At 45.2% G+C, this 22,064-nt stretch overlaps 8 pseudogenes; 4 read left to right on the plus strand and 4 right to left on the minus strand.

Moving 5' to 3' along the window:
- Nucleotides 1-462: 462 nt before the first annotated feature.
- Nucleotides 463-653, minus strand: LOC143959022 (5S ribosomal RNA; annotated as a pseudogene).
- A 1,929-nt stretch (nucleotides 654-2,582) lies between these two features.
- LOC143959056 (5S ribosomal RNA) lies at nucleotides 2,583-2,701 on the minus strand (annotated as a pseudogene).
- A 775-nt stretch (nucleotides 2,702-3,476) lies between these two features.
- LOC143959107 (5S ribosomal RNA) lies at nucleotides 3,477-3,595 on the minus strand (annotated as a pseudogene).
- Nucleotides 3,596-3,889: 294 nt separating this feature from the next.
- On the minus strand, nucleotides 3,890-4,008 carry LOC143958976 (5S ribosomal RNA; annotated as a pseudogene).
- Nucleotides 4,009-12,709: 8,701 nt separating this feature from the next.
- LOC143958989 (5S ribosomal RNA) lies at nucleotides 12,710-12,828 on the plus strand (annotated as a pseudogene).
- Nucleotides 12,829-13,122: 294 nt separating this feature from the next.
- Nucleotides 13,123-13,241, plus strand: LOC143959108 (5S ribosomal RNA; annotated as a pseudogene).
- Nucleotides 13,242-14,016: 775 nt separating this feature from the next.
- Nucleotides 14,017-14,135, plus strand: LOC143959057 (5S ribosomal RNA; annotated as a pseudogene).
- A 1,902-nt stretch (nucleotides 14,136-16,037) lies between these two features.
- On the plus strand, nucleotides 16,038-16,228 carry LOC143959023 (5S ribosomal RNA; annotated as a pseudogene).
- The last annotated feature ends 5,836 nt before the right edge of the window (nucleotides 16,229-22,064 follow it).

Here is a 22,064-nt window from a genome sequence, read left to right on the forward strand (position 1 = left end):
CGCATCTTTTAGTTTATGACTGCCTATCTCATTTCTTTAGGTGCTAATATGGCATAGTTGACTTCTTTTTTTCCCTTGTTTCCCAAGGTGACCATCTTGGTGTTTGTCAAGAGGGTTGAGGGTGCCAAAAGTGAGTGCCTATGGCAACATCACCCTGAAAGCATCTGATACTAAGCAGGGACGGGCCTGATTAGTACCTAGATGGGAGACCGCCTGGGAATACCCTCTTGAGAAATGCCAAGATGGTCACCTTGGGGAACCACAAAAAAAGGCGGTCTCCCATCTAGGTACTAAACAGGCCCATCTCTGCTTAGCCTTCAAGGCCAGATGAGCTTGGGTGCTTTCAGAGTGGAATGGCCAGAGGCAATCTCTTCTGGCACCCAAAACCCTCTTGAGAAATGCCAAGAAGGTCATCTTGGGAAACCAGAAATAAAAAACAGGTCAACTCCAAAAAAAAAAAAAAGCCTACAGCACCTGGTATTCCCAGACGGTCTCCCATCCAGGTACTAACCAGGCCCTACCCAGCCCATAGGCAATCTCTTTGGGCACCCTCATCCCTCTTGACAAATGCAAAGATGGTCACTAGGCCCGACCCTGCTTAGCCTTCGAGATCAGACGAGATCGGGCGCTTTCACGGTGATATGGCCGTAGGCAATCTCTTTGGGTATCCCCAACCCTCTTTGACAAGCGCCAAGATGGTCACCTTGAGAAACAAGGGAAAAAAACAAGTCAACGGCAAAAAAATAAAAAATCACGGCACCTTGTATTCCCAGGCGGTCTCCCACTCAGGTACTAACCAGGCCCGACCCTGCTTAGCCTCTGAGATTAAACGAGATTGGTTGCTTTCAGGGTGTCGTGGCCATAAGCAATACCTTTGGGCACTCTCAACCCTCTTGACAAGCACCAAGATGGTCACCTAGGGAAAGTAGGGGAAAAAACAAGTCAACGCCCAAAAAAAAAAGAAGCAAATGGGACTGGTTATTGCCAGGATGTCTCACATTTGTTACTAACTAGTAGACATGTGCGCTTCGTTTCGTACGAATCGCAAATTCGTACGAATTTCTCAAAATTTGTACGTTCGGGAGGATCCGAAATACAAATTGCCGTGCGTCCGAATTCTGTACGGAATACGAACTTTTGTTTACGAATTCCGGATCTCAACCATTATGCTTATTATGACTTGCAGAAGACTTCTGTGATAGAAGTCAATGTAAATTGCCTGAAGACATCAGTGAAGGACTTTCAACCTCTCTGGGCAGGCTGCCAAGAAAAGAACAAAATGATACAATGTTTCTTCTTCAATGGGCTGAACTCCGTGTGTAGAAGTTTTCAGTTTAACCATTTAAAGACTAAATCTTTTCTGACACTTGTTGCTTACAAGTAAAAATCCAGTATTTTCTGCTAGAAAATCACTCAGAAGCCCCAAAAATTATATATTTTTTTTTAGCAGAGACCCTAGGTAATAAAATAGCGGTTGTTGCAATATTTTGTGACGTGGTATTTGCGCAGAGGTCTTTCAAATGCAAATTAGCCCTTTATCACGGTGCAGGTGTCATTGCTGTATGTCACGCTGCTGTCAGTGCTCTCTATCACGGTGCTGCTGTCAGTGCTGTATATCACGGTGCAGGTGTCATTGCTGTATGTCACGCTGCTGATGTCAGTGCTCTCTATCACGGTGCTGTTGTCAGATCACTCTATCACGGTGCAGGTGTCATTGCTGTATGTCACGCTACTAATGTCACTGCTCCCTAGAGGTCGACTGAAAAAAAAAGGGCTAACTTGCGTTTGAAAGACCTACTGGATTTTTACTTGTAAGCAACAAGTGTCAGAAAAGATTTAGTCTTTAAATGGTTAAACTGAGAACTTCTACACATGGAGTTCAGCCCATTGAAGAAGAAACATTGTATCATTTTGTTCTTTTCTTGGCAGCCTGCCCAGAGAGGATGAACGTCCTTCACTGATGTCTTCAGGCAACTTACATTGACTTCTATCACAGAAGTCTTCTGCAAGTCATAATAAGCATAATGAGCAATGTTTTTGCCTTTAAATTTATCGTAAAGAACGTTCGTACACGTTAACGACAATTCGTATTTCGTACGAAACAGAACGGAATTTCGGGCACGAAATACGAAGTACGAATTAATTTTATTACGAATCAAAATGGAACAGAACGAAATGAATTTATCGACGGCGTCCATGTCTACTAACCAGGGCAGACGCTGCTCAGCCTCCGAGATCAGACAAGATCAGGCACTTTCAGGGTGATGTGGCCGTATTAAATCTCTTTCGGCACCCTCAACCCTCTTGAGAAACTCCAAGATGGTCACCTTGGGAAACAAGTGAAAAAAACGAATCGTCGCCAAAGAAAAAAAAAAAGAAACCTACGGCACTTGATAATCCCAGGGGGTCTCCCCATCCAGGTTCTAGCCAAGCCCGACCCTGCTAAGCCTCCGAGATCAGGCGCTTTCAGGGTCATGTTCCCATAGGCAATGTCTTTCGGCACCCTCAACCCTCTTGACAAACGCCAAGATGTTCACCTTAGGAAACAAGGGAAAAAAACAAGTCAACAACAAAAAAAAAGAAACCTACAGCACTTGGTATTCCTAGGGGGTCTCCCATCCAGGTTCTAACCAGGCCCAACCCTGCTAAGCATCCGAGATCAGATGAGATTAGTTGCTTTCAGGGAGATGTGGCCATGGGCAATTGCTTTGGGCACCCTGAACCCTCTTGAAAAAAAAGCCAAAAAAAGAAAAAAAAGAGAAGCCTATGGCACCTGGTATTCCCAGGCAGTCTCTCATCCGGGTACTAACCAGGCCTGACCATGCTTAGCCTCCGAGATTAGTCACTTTGAGGGTGATGTGGCCATAGTCAATTTCTTCAGACACCCTCAACCATCTTGACAAACGCCAATATAGTCACCTTGGGAAACAAGGGAAAAAAACAAGTAAACGCAAAAAAAAATAAGCCTACGGCACCTGGTATTCCCAGGCGGTCTGCCATCCAGGTATTAACCAGGCTCAGCCCCTGCTTAGCCTCTGAGGTGAGACAAGATGGGGCGCTTTCAAGGTGATGTGGCCGTAGCCAATCTTTTTGGGCACCGTCAACCCCCTTGACAAATGCCAAAATGCACTTTGGGGAAACAAGGGAAAAAACAAGTCAACGCCCAAATGAAAAAAAAAAGGAAGCCTACAGCACCTTGTATTCCTAGGTGATCTCCCATCCAGGTACTTACCAGGCCCGACCCTACCCATGGGCAATCTCTATAGGCAACCTCATCCCTCTTGACAAACGCAAAGATGGTCACTAGGCTCGACCATGCTTAGCCTCCGAGATCAGATGAGATTGGGCGCTTTCACAGTGATATGGCTGTATGCAATCTCTTTGGGTATCCTCAACCCTTTTTGACAAACGCCAAGCTGGTCACCTTGAGAAACAAGGGAAAAAAACAAGTCAATGCCAAAAAGAAAAAAAAAAGAAGCCTATAGCACCTGATATTCCCAGGCGGTCTCCCATCCAAGTACTAACCAGGCCCACCACTGCTTAGTCTCCGAGATCAGATGAGATGGTGCGCTTTCAGGGTGATGTGGCCGTAGGCAATCTTTGTGCAACTTCAACCCTCTTGACAAATGCCAAGATGGTATCCATGGGTAAAAAGAGAAAAAAGAAAAGAAACCTACATCACCTAGTATTCCCAGGCGCTCTCCCATCTGCGTACTAACCCGGCCCGCCCCTACTTCTCCTCAGATATGCGGTGAGATGGGGCGCTTTTAGGGTGATGTGCCCGTAGACAATCTCTTTGGGCACCCTCAACCCTCTTGACAAATGCCAAGATTGTCACCTTGGGAAACAAGGGAAAAAAACAAGTCAACACCAAAAAAATAAAAAAATAAACCTACGGCACCTGGTATTCCCAGGCGGTCTCCCATCCAGGTACTAACCAGGCTCGACCCTGCATAACCTCCGAGATCGGATGAGATGGGGTGTTTTCAGGGTGATGTGCCCATAGGCAATTGCTTTGGGCACCCTCAACCCTCTTGACAAACACCAAGATTGTCACCTTGGGAAACAAGAGAAAAAAACAAGTCAACACCAAAAAAAAATAATAATAATATTTACGGCACCTGGTATTCCCAGGCGGTCTCCCAACTAGGTATAAATCAGGCCCGATGCTGCTTAGCCTCCGAGATAAGACGAGATTTGTCGCTTTCAGGGTGATGTGGCCTTAGGCAACCACTTTGCGCATGCTCAACCCTCTTGACAAAATGCCAAGATGGTCACCTTGGGAAACAAGGGAAATAACAAGTCAACGCCAAAAAAAAGAAAAAAAAAAAAGAAGCATGTGGCAATGGGTATTCCCAGGCAGTCTCCCATCCAGCTACTAACCAGGCCCAACCCTGCTTAGCCTTTGAGATCAGGTGCTTTCAGGGTCATGTGCCCATAGGCAATCTTTTTGGGCAGCCTCAGCCCTCTTGACAAACGCTACAGTGGTCACCTTGGGAAACCAGGGAAAAAAACAAGTTGATGCCAAACCTACGGCACATGGTATTCCTGGGGGTCTCCCATCCAGATCTAACCAGGCCCGACCCTGCTTAGCCTCTGAGATCAAACAAGATCGGTTGATTTCAGGGTGTCGTGGCCATAGGCAATCTCTTTGGGCACCCTCAACCCTCTTGACAAGCGCCAAGATGGTCACCTCAACGCCAAGTCAACGCCAAGTCAACGCCAAAAAAAAAACAAAAAGAAGCCCGTGGCACTGGGTATTCCCAGGAGGTCTCCCGTTTGTTACTAACCATTTCAGACGCTGCTCAGCCTCTGAGATCAGACAAGATCGAGCACTTTCAGGGTGATGTGGCTGTAAGAAATCTCTTTCTGCACCCTCAACCCTCTTGACAAACGCCAAGATGGTCACCTTGGGAAACAAAGGAAAAAAACAAGTCAACGCCAAAAAAAAAAAGAAACCTACTGCACATGGTATTCCTGGGGGTCTCCCACCCAGGTTCTAACCAGGCCTGACCCTGCTAAGCCTCCGAGATCAGACAAGATCGGTTGCTTTAAGGGAGATGTGGCCTTAGGCAATAGCTTTGGGCACCCTGAACTCTCTTGAAAAACGTCAAGATGGTCACCTTGGTAAACAAGGGAAAAAAACAAACCAATGCCAAAAAAAAAAAGAAGCCTATGGCACCTGGTATTCCCAGGCGGTCTGCCATCCAGGTACTAACAAGTCCTGAATCTGCTTAGCCTCTGAGATCAGACGCTTTCAGGGTGATGAGTCCATAGACAATCTCTTTGGGCACCCTCAACCCTCTTGACAAACGCCAAGACTGCCACCATGGAAAACAAAGTAAAAACAAGTCAACGGCAAAAAAAAAAAAAAATTCCTAGAGCACCTGGTATTCCCAGGCGGTCTCCCATCCAAGTACTAACCAGGACCGCCACTGCTTAGTCTCCGAGATCAGATGACATGGTGCGCTTTCAGGGTGATGTGGCCATAGGCAATCTCTTTGGGCACCTTCAACCCTCTTTTTTTTTTTCAGTTTAGTTTTTATTAGAAATATTTTCAGAACATAACAGAAGTATAAATTTCCATACATATTTGTTACAAGAGGTCGTTATAGGTGTATAAAATTCCATAATGTCATGATAGTATCAATAATCAGCAGTAAATCTTGAGCCAGTATACATATATCACACATGGAACATTTGGATCAATAGTCAACAGCATTGATTAAAAATTTTTACAGGTGATTAATGTAGTACTTAACAGTTGCAGACTTTCCTTTACACGTAAAAGGATATATACGCCTCTAAGTTAGGAAAGCAGATATATAGAAAAGGTGAAAGAAAAAGAAGACCATAGAAAAAAAAAAGAAAAAGAGAACTGAGAAAAACCAAGACCAGGATTTAAGTGGTCTGGCAATAAATCCTCTAACAAAATATAATCTGAAGAGTATTATATTACCAATTTGGACCTCCAGTATGGACCTATAGGTATATATCCGCTATGGTACAGCATAAATAACTTCCTGCCTTATCTCTTGAAAGTAATGGACTCACCCTTTTGGGCAAACTTCAGTATTTACTAGTATAATCTCACGACTACTGTGGAAATTTTTCCAGCCAGCATTTCCACCTACCATCAATCTGTCTCTTGGAACCTGATTTTACAGCCCATAAGGCTTCCCCATTTGTAGTGTGTTTGTATGATAGGATATATGTCCGAAATGTTTTTGGGAACATCACTTTTCCACTTCCTAGTAATAAGTAATCTAGCCGCAATCAGTATATGTGTAACCACCGTGCGAAAATCTGGCGGAAATACCTCAATTCCCAGATTAAATAGAGCCAAGCTGTTCTTTGGATATGTAATCAACCCGGTAATAGAGGAAATTAATTCGAAACACAGCATTCCAAAAACTAGTTATATGTTTACAGGTCCACATGATGTGCATAACGTTACTCACCTCTCCACATCCCCTCCAGCATAAAGAGGAATGACCTGGAAAAAACGTATGAAGACGGTGTGGAGTCAAGTACCATCTCAATGTGATTTTGTGAGTCAATTCCCAGTGATTCACACACTTTGATGATTTATACACAGTGTTTAGGGCTTTTTGCCATTGTTGAGATGTGAATGTGGTCTGCATTTCTGTCTCCCATTTCTGAAATGGTACTGATTTAATAAAGGTGGTTTTGCGTTGAAAAAGCGTGTAAAAAATGCAAGGGATGTGATATTTTAAAAAAAATTATTCGGTTACATCAGCTTCAGGTGCTTGGTAGCTGTGGGTGATCCAAGACTGATTCATCTTGATGAAGGTCAGTCGATCAACTGATTCGGTAGACAGCCGCACCCTGTGATCGGTAACAAAGCCACCAGCAGCACTGAAGGTGCGTTCCGAAAGAACGCTGAATGCAGGACAGGCCAGTAGCTCAATTGCATACTGTGTAAGCTCTGGCCAGTGATCCATCCTCAAGACCCAGTAAGCCAGAGGATTTTTGATGGAAAAGGTGTCCAAGTCTGACCTTGCCCCTAGGTATTCCTGCACCATGTAAATCACCCCCAGCGCATCGCATCTCCCAAAGTACATTGCATCACCCGCAACACATCGAATCACATCGCCCCAGCACATTGCATCACTTTGCTCCCAGGACATAGAATTGCATCTCCCCATCGCAACTCCCAAAGCACATCGCATCTCCCAAAGCACATTGCATCACCCCAGCATATCGAATCGCATCAGCACATCGAATGGCATCGGCACATCGAATCGCTTCCGGGAGGCGATGATGTATTACCAGTCCCCATGATGTGACAGTCCAGTCACGTCCAATACGAACGCAACTACCTATCATCCGATAGTAAGGTAAAATGTTGAACATAATCTCTTTTAACACTTACGGCTTAAATCACCCTGTGGAAAGAACTGCTCTATGGAAGGAAGCTCTGAAACTGCAGGCTGATATTTTATGCATCCAGGAGTCCCATCTGCTACCATCTGATCAGTTTCGATTAAAACATCCCAGATATCCCCAAATCTTTTTTGCTTCTGCTGCACAAAAAACCAGAGGAGTTGCCATCGCCATTAGAGATACTGTTTCTTTTAAAGAACTGGAGACAATCCCGGATAAGGAAGGGAGGTATTTGATCTTAATAGGAGATATAAATAACAAAACCTACAGGATCGTTTGTCTCTATGCTGCAAACTCCCACCAGATGTGTTTCCTAAAATGGCTATTAAAGAGCATATCCACTGTTAAGAAAGGGCCCTTGGTGGTTTTTGGAGATTTCAATCTTACCGCAGACTATGCAATCGACACTACCACTAAGTCCAGACGCCCTTTGTCTTCCCTACAAACGCTCTTTCATTCGGAAGAGCTCTACGACGCCTGGAGGTGTCAGCACCCAGGAGAAAGGGACTTTTCATTCCACATAATGCCAGACATAATTCCTACTCTCGTATTGACATGATTTTAGTAGATAGAGTTGTGTTGCAACAGCTGTCCTCCTCCACCATCCATGACATCTCATGGTCTGACCATGCTACAGTGTCAGTCGCGGTGGCGGAGGGGGAACGCTTATTTGGGAGATTTTGTGTGGAGGGCCAATTCTAATCTGCTCAGTGTACCCGAACATGCGACCTTCATATCAAACAAATTAAAGGAATATTTTGAAATTAATTCATCCTCAGTCTCTGACCCGTCAGTTCTGTGGTGTGCCCATAAGGCATACATAAGGGGCATAATGATACAACTAAATTCGAGAATTAATAAACAAAAAAATAAACAACTAGATCTCCTATTACAAGAGATTAAATCACTTGAAATCCAGAATAAGGTCGCACCCATGGTTTCTCTGGCAGATAAATTGACCAAACTCCGTTGTGATCTTAGACGTATGCTTTTAGAACGCTATGATAAATATATCGCAGCTATTAAGGTTTAATCATTATGCTCTGGGCAATAGAGCAAGTAAATTACTGGCCTATATTTTAAAAGAACACAGAGCCCGTACCAGAATCCCTTATATTAAATGCTCTGTGGGCAACGGCAGGATCATTGATCCTAAGGGTATTGCTGATGCCTTCGCTAATTATTATTCTACCCTGTACAACCTCCAGCAGGATGGAAACACCTATCAACCCTCAGAATCAGACATATAAGGTTTTTTGGAGGAGATAGCTCTCCCGGCCCTTTCCCGGGAACAACTACAATCTTTAAATGCACCAATCTCACCACTAGAAATACAGAAAGCAATCCACTCTCAACCGATTGGCAAATCCCCAGGCCCAGATGGGCTACCCAATGATTATTACAAAACATTTGCCTCCACTCTAGTGTCTCCTCTAAAAGATACATTTACTCATGCAATACAGACATTTTCGTTCCCCCCCTGAAATGCTTAAAGCATACATTGTCACTATACCCAAACCGGGGAAAAGCCCTGATGAACCCACCAATTTCCGTCCGATTTCTCTTTTAAATACAGATGTTAAATTATACGCTAAAATAATTGCCCAGAGACTAGCCCAGCTTATTCCTCTTTTGATTAATCCTGACCAATCGGGTTTCACACCTGGTAGTTAGCCATCGGACGCAACTCGCAGGGTGGTGGATATCCTCCACTGTAAAAATTCCTGTCGGACGCCTTCTCTGCTCCTATCTTTGGATGTGGAGAAGGCGTTTGACAGGATACACTGGGAATACATGGTCCATACCCTTAAAAAGTTTGGCCTTGGGGGACCTATATTGTCAGCCATATTAGCCTTATACTCCTCACCTTCCGCACAAGTATACACATCCAATACACTATCACGATCCTTTACAATCTCCAACGGGACTAGACAGGGGTGCCCCCTCTCCCCTTTTATTTCCAACCTTCTTATGGAGCCCCTAGCGGAAAAAATTAGATCCCACCCAAATATCACAGGTTTCTCTTTCCCCAATCATACTCATAAAATAAACGTATTTGCCGACGATGTTATTTTATTCCTAACCTCCCAGTCACATTCCTTAATCAATGCCCACACAGTCCTTAACGAATTTCGTAAAATCTCCTATTATAAAGTTAATTTCACCAAATCACTAATTCTCCCTATACATGTCCCACCTGCTCTTCAAAATCGACTACAACTCCAATTCCCCTACTCATGGACTGCAGAACAAATAACTTATCTTGGCCTCCAAATTACCAAAGACCCCTCTAAATTAGCAGATACTAACTATCATGCCCTTATAAAGAAATTAACCTTACAAACCGCTCGACTTGCCAAATCCGAATTAACATGGTCTGGACGCCTAGCGTCTTTTAAGATGTTACTTCTTCCCCAAATCTTATACATCTTCCGCACCCTCCCAATACCCCTCAAGACCACCCATTTAAAAGCACTAGATTCCATACTGACAAAATATATCTAACTAAAAAAAAACTGAGATGTACCACAGTCATATTAGCTAAACAAAGAGGGGCAGGGGGTATGGGGTTCCCAGTCCTGCTGGACTACTACCGTGCATCTCTGCTCACTCAATTTAGAACATGGTTCCTATGTGGAGCGGACATTCCGTGGTGCAAACTAGAACAGACCCTAAGCCCCACCAGAGATCTTTCTCACCTTCTTTTACTTGATAGTTGGAGCCATGTTCCTTTACAAAACTTACCCATGACCCTCCGGGCCTCATGAAAAGCTTGGAGGGATCTATGTGGTGCCTTAACCCCGTCGGATAAACAAATAGAAATACCAATACCCCTGGTTACAATTGAAGGTGCTATTCCAAACATTAGACTTATTAATTGGACGTCCAGGGGGATTACCCAGTTAAGTGATATGTTCCATAACGACTTCCTAAAAACATTCCCACAGCGGCAAGAACAATACGGTCTTCCAAGTAGTGAACGTTACACATATGATCAGATCTCCCATCTCTTAAAACCGTTAGGGGTTCATCATTTATATATTCAAGAAGCTGCTTGGAAATTTTTCACAGTCTCTGCTGCTACCCCAAAAGGGATCTCCATTTTTTACACGCTTTTTCAACGCAAAACCACCTTTATTAAATCAGTACCATTTCAGAAATGGGAGACAGAAATGCAGACCACATTCACATCTCAACAATGGCAAAAAGCCCTAAACACTGTGTATAAATCATCAAAGTGTGTGAATCACTGGGAATTGACTCCATTACTTTCAAGAGATAAGGCAGGAAGTTATTTATGCTGTACCATAGCGGATATATACCTATAGGTCCATACTGGAGGTCCAAATTGGTAATATAATACTCTTCAGATTATATTTTGTTAGAGGATTTATTGCCAGACCACTTAAATCCTGGTCTTGGTTTTTCTCAGTTCTCTTTTTCTTTTTTTTTTCTATGGTCTTCTTTTTCTTTCACCTTTTCTATATATCTGCTTTCCTAACTTAGAGGCGTATATATCCTTTTACGTGTAAAGGAAAGTCTGCAACTGTTAAGTACTACATTAATCACCTGTAAAAAATTTTAATCAATGCTGTTGACTATTGATCCAAATGTTCCATGTGTGATATATGTATACTGGCTCAAGATTTACTGCTGATTATTGATACTATCATGACATTATGGAATTTTATACACCTATAACGACCTCTTGTAACAAATATGTATGGAAATTTATACTTCTGTTATGTTCTGAAAATATTTCTAATAAAAACTAAACTGAAAAAAAAAAAGAGGGTTGAAGGTGCCCAAAGAGATTGCCTATGGCCACATCACCCTGAAAGCGCACCATGTCATCTGATCTCGGAGACTAAGCAGTGGCGGTCCTGGTTAGTACTTGGATGGGAGACCGCCTGGGAATACCAGGTGCTCTAGGAATTTTTTTTTTTTTTTGCCGTTGACTTGTTTTTACTTTGTTTTCCATGGTGGCAGTCTTGGCGTTTGTCAAGAGGGTTGAGGGTGCCCAAAGAGATTGTCTATGGACTCATCACCCTGAAAGCGTCTGATCTCAGAGGCTAAGCAGATTCAGGACTTGTTAGTACCTGGATGGCAGACCGCCTGGGAATACCAGGTGCCATAGGCTTCTTTTTTTTTTTTGGCATTGGTTTGTTTTTTTCCCTTGTTTACCAAGGTGACCATCTTGACGTTTTTCAAGAGAGTTCAGGGTGCCCAAAGCTATTGCCTAAGGCCACATCTCCCTTAAAGCAACCGATCTTGTCTGATCTCGGAGGCTTAGCAGGGTCAGGCCTGGTTAGAACCTGGGTGGGAGACCCCCAGGAATACCATGTGCAGTAGGTTTCTTTTTTTTTTTGGCGTTGACTTGTTTTTTTCCTTTGTTTCCCAAGGTGACCATCTTGGCGTTTGTCAAGAGGGTTGAGGGTGCAGAAAGAGATTTCTTACAGCCACATCACCCTGAAAGTGCTCGATCTTGTCTGATCTCGGAGGCTGAGCAGCGGTTGAAATGGTTAGTAACAAACGGGAGACCTCCTGGGAATACCCAGTGCCACGGGCTTCTTTTTGTTTTTTTTTGGCGTTGACTTGGCGTTGACTTGGCGTTGAGGTGACCATCTTGGCGCTTGTCAAGAGGGTTGAGGGTGCCCAAAGAGATTGCCTATGGCCACGACACCCTGAAATCAACCGATCTTGTTTGATCTCAGAGGCTAAGCAGGGTCGGGCCTGGTTAGATCTGGATGGGAGACCCCCAGGAATACCATGTGCCGTAGGTTTGGCATCAACTTGTTTTTTTCCCTGGTTTCCCAAGGTGACCACTGTAGCGTTTGTCAAGAGGGCTGAGGCTGCCCAAAAAGATTGCCTATGGGCACATGACCCTGAAAGCACCTGATCTCAAAGGCTAAGCAGGGTTGGGCCTGGTTAGTAGCTGGATGGGAGACTGCCTGGGAATACCCATTGCCACATGCTTCTTTTTTTTTTTCTTTTTTTTGGCGTTGACTTGTTATTTCCCTTGTTTCCCAAGGTGACCATCTTGGCATTTTGTCAAGAGGGTTGAGCATGCGCAAAGTGGTTGCCTAAGGCCACATCACCCTGAAAGCGACAAATCTCGTCTTATCTCGGAGGCTAAGCAGCATCGGGCCTGATTTATACCTAGTTGGGAGACCGCCTGGGAATACCAGGTGCCGTAAATATTATTATTATTTTTTTTTGGTGTTGACTTGTTTTTTTCTCTTGTTTCCCAAGGTGACAATCTTGGTGTTTGTCAAGAGGGTTGAGGGTGCCCAAAGCAATTGCCTATGGGCACATCACCCTGAAAACACCCCATCTCATCCGATCTCGGAGGTTATGCAGGGTCGAGCCTGGTTAGTACCTGGATGGGAGACCGCCTGGGAATACCAGGTGCCGTAGGTTTATTTTTTTATTTTTTTGGTGTTGACTTGTTTTTTTCCCTTGTTTCCCAAGGTGACAATCTTGGCATTTGTCAAGAGGGTTGAGGGTGCCCAAAGAGATTGTCTACGGGCACATCACCCTAAAAGCGCCCCATCTCACCGCATATCTGAGGAGAAGTAGGGGCGGGCCGGGTTAGTACGCAGATGGGAGAGCGCCTGGGAATACTAGGTGATGTAGGTTTCTTTTCTTTTTTCTCTTTTTACCCATGGATACCATCTTGGCATTTGTCAAGAGGGTTGAAGTTGCACAAAGATTGCCTACGGCCACATCACCCTGAAAGCGCACCATCTCATCTGATCTCGGAGACTAAGCAGTGGTGGGCCTGGTTAGTACTTGGATGGGAGACCGCCTGGGAATATCAGGTGCTATAGGCTTCTTTTTTTTTTCTTTTTGGCATTGACTTGTTTTTTTCCCTTGTTTCTCAAGGTGACCAGCTTGGCGTTTGTCAAAAAGGGTTGAGGATACCCAAAGAGATTGCATACAGCCATATCACTGTGAAAGCGCCCAATCTCATCTGATCTCGGAGGCTAAGCATGGTCGAGCCTAGTGACCATCTTTGCGTTTGTCAAGAGGGATGAGGTTGCCTATAGAGATTGCCCATGGGTAGGGTCGGGCCTGGTAAGTACCTGGATGGGAGATCACCTAGGAATACAAGGTGCTGTAGGCTTCCTTTTTTTTTTCATTTGGGCGTTGACTTGTTTTTTCCCTTGTTTCCCCAAAGTGCATTTTGGCATTTGTCAAGGGGGTTGACGGTGCCCAAAAAGATTGGCTACGGCCACATCACCTTGAAAGCGCCCCATCTTGTCTCACCTCAGAGGCTAAGCAGGGGCTGAGCCTGGTTAATACCTGGATGGCAGACCGCCTGGGAATACCAGGTGCCGTAGGCTTATTTTTTTTTGCGTTTACTTGTTTTTTTCCCTTGTTTCCCAAGGTGACTATATTGGCGTTTGTCAAGATGGTTGAGGGTGTCTGAAGAAATTGACTATGGCCACATCACCCTCAAAGTGACTAATCTCGGAGGCTAAGCATGGTCAGGCCTGGTTAGTACCCGGATGAGAGACTGCCTGGGAATACCAGGTGCCATAGGCTTCTCTTTTTTTTCTTTTTTTGGCTTTTTTTTCAAGAGGGTTCAGGGTGCCCAAAGCGATTGCCCATGGCCACATCTCCCTGAAAGCAACTAATCTCATCTGATCTCGGATGCTTAGCAGGGTTGGGCCTGGTTAGAACCTGGATGGGAGACCCCCTAGGAATACCAAGTGCTGTAGGTTTCTTTTTTTTTGTTGTTGACTTGTTTTTTTCCCTTGTTTCCTAAGGTGAACATCTTGGCGTTTGTCAAGAGGGTTGAGGGTGCCGAAAGACATTGCCTATGGGAACATGACCCTGAAAGCGCCTGATCTCGGAGGCTTAGCAGGGTCGGGCTTGGCTAGAACCTGGATGGGGAGACCCCCTGGGATTATCAAGTGCCGTAGGTTTCTTTTTTTTTTCTTTGGCGACGATTAGTTTTTTTCACTTGTTTCCCAAGGTGACCATCTTGGAGTTTCTCAAGAGGGTTGAGGGTGCCGAAAGAGATTTAATACGGCCACATCACCCTGAAAGTGCCTGATCTTGTCTGATCTCGGAGGCTGAGCAGCGTCTGCCCTGGTTAGTAGACATGGACGCCGTCGATAAATTCATTTCGTTCTGTTCCATTTTGATTCGTAATAAAATTAATTCGTACTTCGTATTTCGTGCCCGAAATTCCGTTCTGTTTCGTACGAAATACGAATTGTCGTTAACGTGTACGAACGTTTTTTACGATAAATTTAAAGGCAAAAACATTGCTCATTATGCTTATTATGACTTGCAGAAGACTTCTGTGATAGAAGTCAATGTAAGTTGCCTGAAGACATCAGTGAAGGACGTTCATCCTCTCTGGGCAGGCTGCCAAGAAAAGAACAAAATGATACAATGTTTCTTCTTCAATGGGCTGAACTCCATGTGTAGAAGTTCTCAGTTTAACCATTTAAAGACTAAATCTTTTCTGACACTTGTTGCTTACAAGTAAAAATCCAGTAGGTCTTTCAAACGCAAGTTAGCCCTTTTTTTTTTCAGTCGACCTCTAGGGAGCAGTGACATTAGTAGCGTGACATACAGCAATGACACCTGCACCGTGATAGAGTGATCTGACAACAGCACCGTGATAGAGAGCACTGACATCAGCAGCGTGACATACAGCAATGACACCTGCACCGTGATAGAGAGCACTGACAGCAGTGTGACATACAGCAATGACACCTGCACCGTGATAAAGGGCTAATTTGCATTTGAAAGACCTCTGCGCAAATACCACGTCACAAAATATTGCAACAACCGCTATTTTATTACCTAGGGTCTCTGCTAAAAAAAAATATATAATTTTTGGGGCTTCTGAGTGATTTTCTAGCAGAAAATACTGGATTTTTACTTGTAAGCAACAAGTGTCAGAAAAGCTTTAGTCTTTAAATGGTTAAACTGAAAACTTCTACACACAGAGTTCAGCCCATTGAAGAAGAAACATTGTATCATTTTGTTCTTTTCTTGGCAGCCTGCCCAGAGAGGTTGAAAGTCCTTCACTGATGTCTTCAGGCAATTTACATTGACTTCTATCACAGAAGTCTTCTGCAAGTCATAATAAGCATAATGGTTGAGATCCGGAATTCGTAAACAAAAGTTCATATTCCGTACAGAATTCGGACGCACGGCAATTTGTATTTCGGATCCTCCCGAACGTACAAATTTTGAGAAATTCGTACGAATTTGCGATTCGTACGAAACGAAGCGCACATGTCTACTAGTTAGTAACAAATGTGAGACATCCTGGCAATAACCAGTCCCATTTGCTTCTTTTTTTTTTGGGCGTTGACTTGTTTTTTCCCCTACTTTCCCTAGGTGACCATCTTGGTGCTTGTCAAGAGGGTTGAGAGTGCCCAAAGGTATTGCTTATGGCCACGACACCCTGAAAGCAACCAATCTCGTTTAATCTCAGAGGCTAAGCAGGGTCGGGCCTGGTTAGTACCTGAGTGGGAGACCGCCTGGGAATACAAGGTGCCGTAATTTTTTATTTTTTTGCCGTTGACTTGTTTTTTTCCCTTGTTTCTCAAGGTGACCATCTTGGCGCTTGTCAAAGAGGGTTGGGGATACCCAAAGAGATTGCCTACGGCCATATCACCGTGAAAGCGCCCGATCTCGTCTGATCTCGAAGGCTAAGCAGGGTCGGGCCTAGTGACCATCTTTGCATTTGTCAAGAGGGATGAGGGTGCCCAAAGAGATTGCCTATGGGCTGGGTAGGGCCTGGTTAGTACCTGGATGGGAGACCGTCTGGGAATACCAGGTGCTGTAGGCTTTTTTTTTTTTTTGGAGTTGACCTGTTTTTTATTTCTGGTTTCCCAAGATGACCTTCTTGGCATTTCTCAAGAGGGTTTTGGGTGCCAGAAGAGATTGCCTCTGGCCATTCCACTCTGAAAGCACCCAAGCTCATCTGGCCTTGAAGGCTAAGCAGAGATGGGCCTGTTTAGTACCTAGATGGGAGACCGCCTTTTTTTGTGGTTCCCCAAGGTGACCATCTTGGCATTTCTCAAGAGGGTATTCCCAGGCGGTCTCCCATCTAGGTACTAATCAGGCCCGTCCCTGCTTAGTATCAGATGCTTTCAGGGTGATGTTGCCATAGGCACTCACTTTTGGCACCCTCAACCCTCTTGACAAACACCAAGATGGTCACCTTGGGAAACAAGGGAAAAAAAGAAGTCAACTATGCCATATTAGCACCTAAAGAAATGAGATAGGCAGTCATAAACTAAAAGATGCGTAAATTCCAGAAAATGTACCATCGTTTTCAGATGCTATAACATTTGCGCAAACCAATAAATATACGCTTATTAACATTACCAAAGACATGTGGCTGAATAAATTTTGACCTAAAAGTATGAATAAAATTGAGTTTATTGGATTTTTCTTATAACAAAAAGCAGAAAATATAAATTTCTTTCAATATTTTAGATTTTTCCGTTTATATCGCAAAAAAAAGTAAAAAATTGCAGAGGCAATCAAATACCTTCAAAATAAAGCTCTATTTGTGGGAAAAAAGGATGACCTACGTGACCCACACCGACCTACCCGACACACGCTGACCTACCCGACATACATACACTGACCTACCTGACATACATACACTGACCTACGTGACCCACACTGACCTACCCGACATACATACACTGACCTACGTGACCCACACTGACCTACCCGACATACATACACTGACCTACCTGACCCACACTGACGTACACGACACACTCTGACCTACCTGACATACATATACTGACCTACACGACACACACTGACATACACTGACCTACCTGACACACACTGACCTGGTACCTGACATACAAACTTGATTGACCTACCTGACCAGGAGGAGATAGACTTCATTTGTTCAGGTACTACAGCAGCAGCTCATCCGTGGTGCTGGTGTGCAAGGCAGCCAGAGGAGAGCCGCCCCCACCCAAGTGGGTATTGATGTGGTGCGGCCGCCGCATTGTCATTTCTGCCGCCTTCTTCCTGCTCCAGGACAGCGAGCTGGGAGAGGACTAAGATTGGAGGAGTGTAGGCTAAGGGAGCCGCTGCGAATGCTGCTCAGGGTGGCGACGTCATCCCTTTCTCTCCCTCCTGGGCTCTACACTCCACGCTACCATAACAGCTGCGGGACAATCCAGACCAGAAGTCGTAGGCCAGGCCCCATGAGCACTAGCGCGGAGGAGGAGGAAGTGCAATCCTCCTCTGCTTTGAATGTTGGGCAGTGTGGGCACAGTGGGCATTGATGTTAATGGTTGCTAGCCGCCAGGCGGCTATAGCAATCAGTGACCAAGAGTAAAGTCGGGTGGAAGCGGGGCAGAGCTAAAGCTGGAGCTGGAGCCAACCATGGCTCAGTCTGCCCCTGTTCCCTGCATTCTGGACCGAGACTCAAGACTCTGGGCTATTGGTCCCAGACTACGGCCACCCCCTAAAGACGCCTCTGTTTGTCCCCAAAGTAGGGACGTACATCAGAGTGCAATGGTCGGCAAGTGGTTAAAGCGACGCAGTGCCGAATCGCAAAAAGTGCTCTGGTCTTTGGCCAGCCAAATGGTCCGGCGCTGAAGTGATTAAATGCCCAAAATGGTCCTTGGTGACTAAAAAAGGCACACTCCTGACCTTTGAATGCCAAAAAGGTCCTCGGTGACCAGGGGCGGACTGACAACTAATGGGGCCCCCAGGCAATAGAAGCTCATGGGGCCCCCTTGGGCGCCACACCTGCACAGGGAGACACGGGGGGAGCACACAGGGGGAAACTGGATGAAGAATGCACACGCTCACACAGGGACACACACACACACAGGGGGACACACTCGCACACACACACAGGGGGAACCACTTACACACACACAGGGACACACTGACGCACACAGGGGGACACACACACAGGGGAAGACACACACACACACACAGGGGGAGACACACACAGGGGGACACACTCGCACACAGGGGGAGAGACACAGGGCAAGAAACACACACACACACACACAGGGGAAGAAACCTACACACACACACAGGGGGACACACACACACACCACACACTCACACGGGGGGGGACGCACACTCACACGGGGGGGACACACAATCACATGGTGGGACACACACACTCAGACGGGGACACACACACACTCACACAGAGACACACACATTTATACAGGGGGAAACTCACACACACAGGGGGGAAGACTCTCTCACACACACACACAGGGGGAGACACACAAGGGGAGGCACACACACACAGGGGGACACATTCTCTCAAACAGGGGGACACGAACACGGGGACACACACACACACACCACACACAGGGGGACACACACACACTCACACCACACACACACACACACACACAGAGGGGGGATACACTCTCACACACACACAGGGGAATACACTCTCACACACACACACACACACACACAGGGGGACACCCACACTCACACAGGGGGAGACACACACAGGTGGACAGGGACACACACACAGGGGGACATTCACACACACACACGGGGACACAAACACAGGGGGACACTCACACACATGGGGACACAAACACAGGGGGACACACACACACGGGGGACACACACACGGGGGACACTGTGGGTTGGGGGGATCCGGGGCCCCATGCATTCTGTACCGCCGCCTCCCATCACTTGTGGCAGGCCCAGGCTTCACTTACCGAATGCCGATAATAACGGCGCAGCTCCCCGCCGGCCCCTCCACTCTTCTGCTGTGCCCGTATCACATGCCGCGATCATGCCAATTACAATACTGCTAACGGCGCACTGCTCCCCGCTGGCCCCTCCTCCCCTCCCGTCCGTCCCAGGTGCTTGTACGGTATGCGTTGTGACATCACCTGGGACGGACGGGAGGGAAGGAGGGGGGCGGCGGGGAGCAGCGCACCGTTAGAAGTACCGTTAGCAGTACTGTAATCGGCATGATCACGGCATGTGATACGGCACAGCCACTTCAAGTGGCCTCTCATGTGGCCGAGACCGGGCTGGGTCCCTAATGACCTCGGGCGGCACCCGAGTGACCGACTGGTCAGTCCGCCCCTGTCGGTGACCAAAAACAGCTGGGTGTGCTGTTTTTTTTCACTGGGGCCCATTTTTGGCCTCCAAGGATAATATTTAGCCTAGAATGGCCAGGCTTTTTTTGGTCACTGAGGACCATTTTTGGTATTCAATGTTTGGTTGTTTGTATTGCACAGTGACCTTTCTGTAACCTCTAGCCTCCCTCTGCTGTGATTTATTACAATGCACAGTAGGTAAAAGTACCTTTGCCGGGTTAGCCCCCCCCATATCAATATTTTAAAAAAATCGTATTCAGTTTGTTAGATCTTTTTTAGATCAGGTTAGATCAACTGTTGTTTGCGTTAGATCTCACACAGAAGAAGCAATATTAACAGTTATTTGCAGGGGGGCTAAACCGTCATCAGCCCGCCTTATCAAATTTTCTGGCCAAAAATCATTCAGGCTGATAAATATTTGTTAGATCCGCTAAGATCAAGTGGTTTTAATGTTAGATCTCACATAATTAGAGACTTATTAAGAGATTAATGAGGGGGGCTGCCCCCTCCCCTTATCTCCTTTCCCATCAAAATAGAGATATTATGGACGGGTTAGCCCCCCACATGCAATTTTGGCCAGAAAAAAAATATTTGTTAGATCCGGTAAGATCAAGTGGTTTTGACGTTGGATCTCACATAATTAGAAACTTATTAAGTGAATAATGAGGGGGTTGCCCCCCTTATTTAATTTTCTGGCCAAAAACCATTCTGACTAATATTATTTGAAGAAAAGGGGAAATTGAAAAAAGGGGGACTGGAGGGTAACCAACCCCCGGGACTTTTACAACGGCACCAAATATATTCAATCCATAAATAAAATCATTGAAGTTTTTATTTTAGTGTACAAAAAGCATTTATCAAACAATTACATCCATTTACATATAAAATAAAAGATGCGGGTATACAAAAGTTGGTATATAAGCCTACAAGGCTCCATAAGTTACCACATTTATATACGATTTAAACTGCATTGTTTCTGTCCTACATGTTTCGCTCTTCGGAACTTCCTCAGGACAATTGCAGAATACAGCAATCAGTAGAAAACTGAAATTATACAAACAGATCATTTGTTTAGAGAAACAAATACATAGATAGTTCTGTACACACACAACCCCGAGGGGTACAAGAGGTGTTTTGCCCACATAGGCTGACACATCTATATTGAGTAGATCTGGTGGTAGGATTCATTCATGTCCAGCATATTGGTTGGAGAGGAATGAAGCCCCCACCCTTAGAGTATTAAAACACAGAGCATAGTTTGCATATCAATATTCAGTAACCTATTAGTTCTCCAAAAGGGAACAACCAGACCATACCATATGGATGGTGTCCCAAGATTGAATACATAAGGTATAAAATATAGTTCTCCTCTATGGAGATTGCAGATAGGGTCAAAATAAAGATAAGAATGAAAATAAAATAAAATGTGTGAAGAATACAAATACAATGAAAAAGGTGAAAAATAAAAGTAAAAAATATTGTAATGAAAATAAAAAAATATATAACAAATGAGAACAAGAAAAGCATCTTACCCAATATGTCTGGTAAATTAATACAAATTGTCTATCGTAGTTTTCAAATGTTCTATGCATCTATTAGTACTTGAACGAGGACAAACTTTTTTGTCATCAAGCATGCGGACCGTGGCGAGGGCACCCACCGAGGACCCCCCAATTGCTCCCCCCCAGGGATCTGCAGAAGCACGAGAAACATATATATAATATAATATATGTAGACCACTTCAATGAAGTGTCAAAAATGGCACAATAAACACTATAGAACATACCTGGTGGAGCCAAGGAGATGGCTGAACTAGAACCAGTTAGGCATACCCAGTACCTACGAACCCTATGTGTTGTCAGATAGAGATTAAACAAGGTATAAATTCTGAACACAAGAGATCTCTCTGTGCTGTTTTCTGAAAGAAAAGAATAAGAAGAAAAGCCATGTCCCCATCAGTGTTGTATAAACATCTCAAGAATATAGAATGCGTGACTCTAGACTTGGACTTCCGGATCATCCGTCTAGTCCCATCAGAGCCATTCCATTCCTACCTGTTGAATATAGTGGTATGATACAGTCAAAAGGGTTTAAGTGCTTTTTCATACGTGCAGCAGCTCCACATGTCAGCTTCCATCGCTTGCTTGGATGACACTGACCGGGACCCGCATTATAACTCGTGCTTCCAGCCCGGCGGCATCTGACGTCACCGCCGGGCTGCGGGCACACCTACTGGGAGGATCTCCTTCGTGCGCGTCTAGATGGCGAGTGCGCATGCGCAAAGGACGTAATTTACGTCCATATAGTGCGTCGGCCATGTTGGATTCTGGCTAAAAGTCAGGAGATTTACCAGCGATCTCCTTCGTGCGCGTCTAGATGGCAGATGCGCATGCGCGAAGGACGTGATTTACGTCCGTATAGCGCGTCGGCCATGTTGGATTCTGGCCAGAGTCAGGAAATTTGCCAGTGATGATCCATCTGTGCCAGTACTCTGATAGAGACCTGACATTCGGTCAGAGACAGGCAGCCATGATGGCTAAGGGCAATATGCCC

The sequence above is a fragment of the Lithobates pipiens genome, unplaced genomic scaffold (genome assembly GCF_037356315.1).
Source record: "Lithobates pipiens isolate NorthernLeopardFrog02 unplaced genomic scaffold, aLitPip1_a1.2 Scaffold_66, whole genome shotgun sequence".
NCBI lineage: Eukaryota > Metazoa > Chordata > Amphibia > Anura > Ranidae > Lithobates > Lithobates pipiens.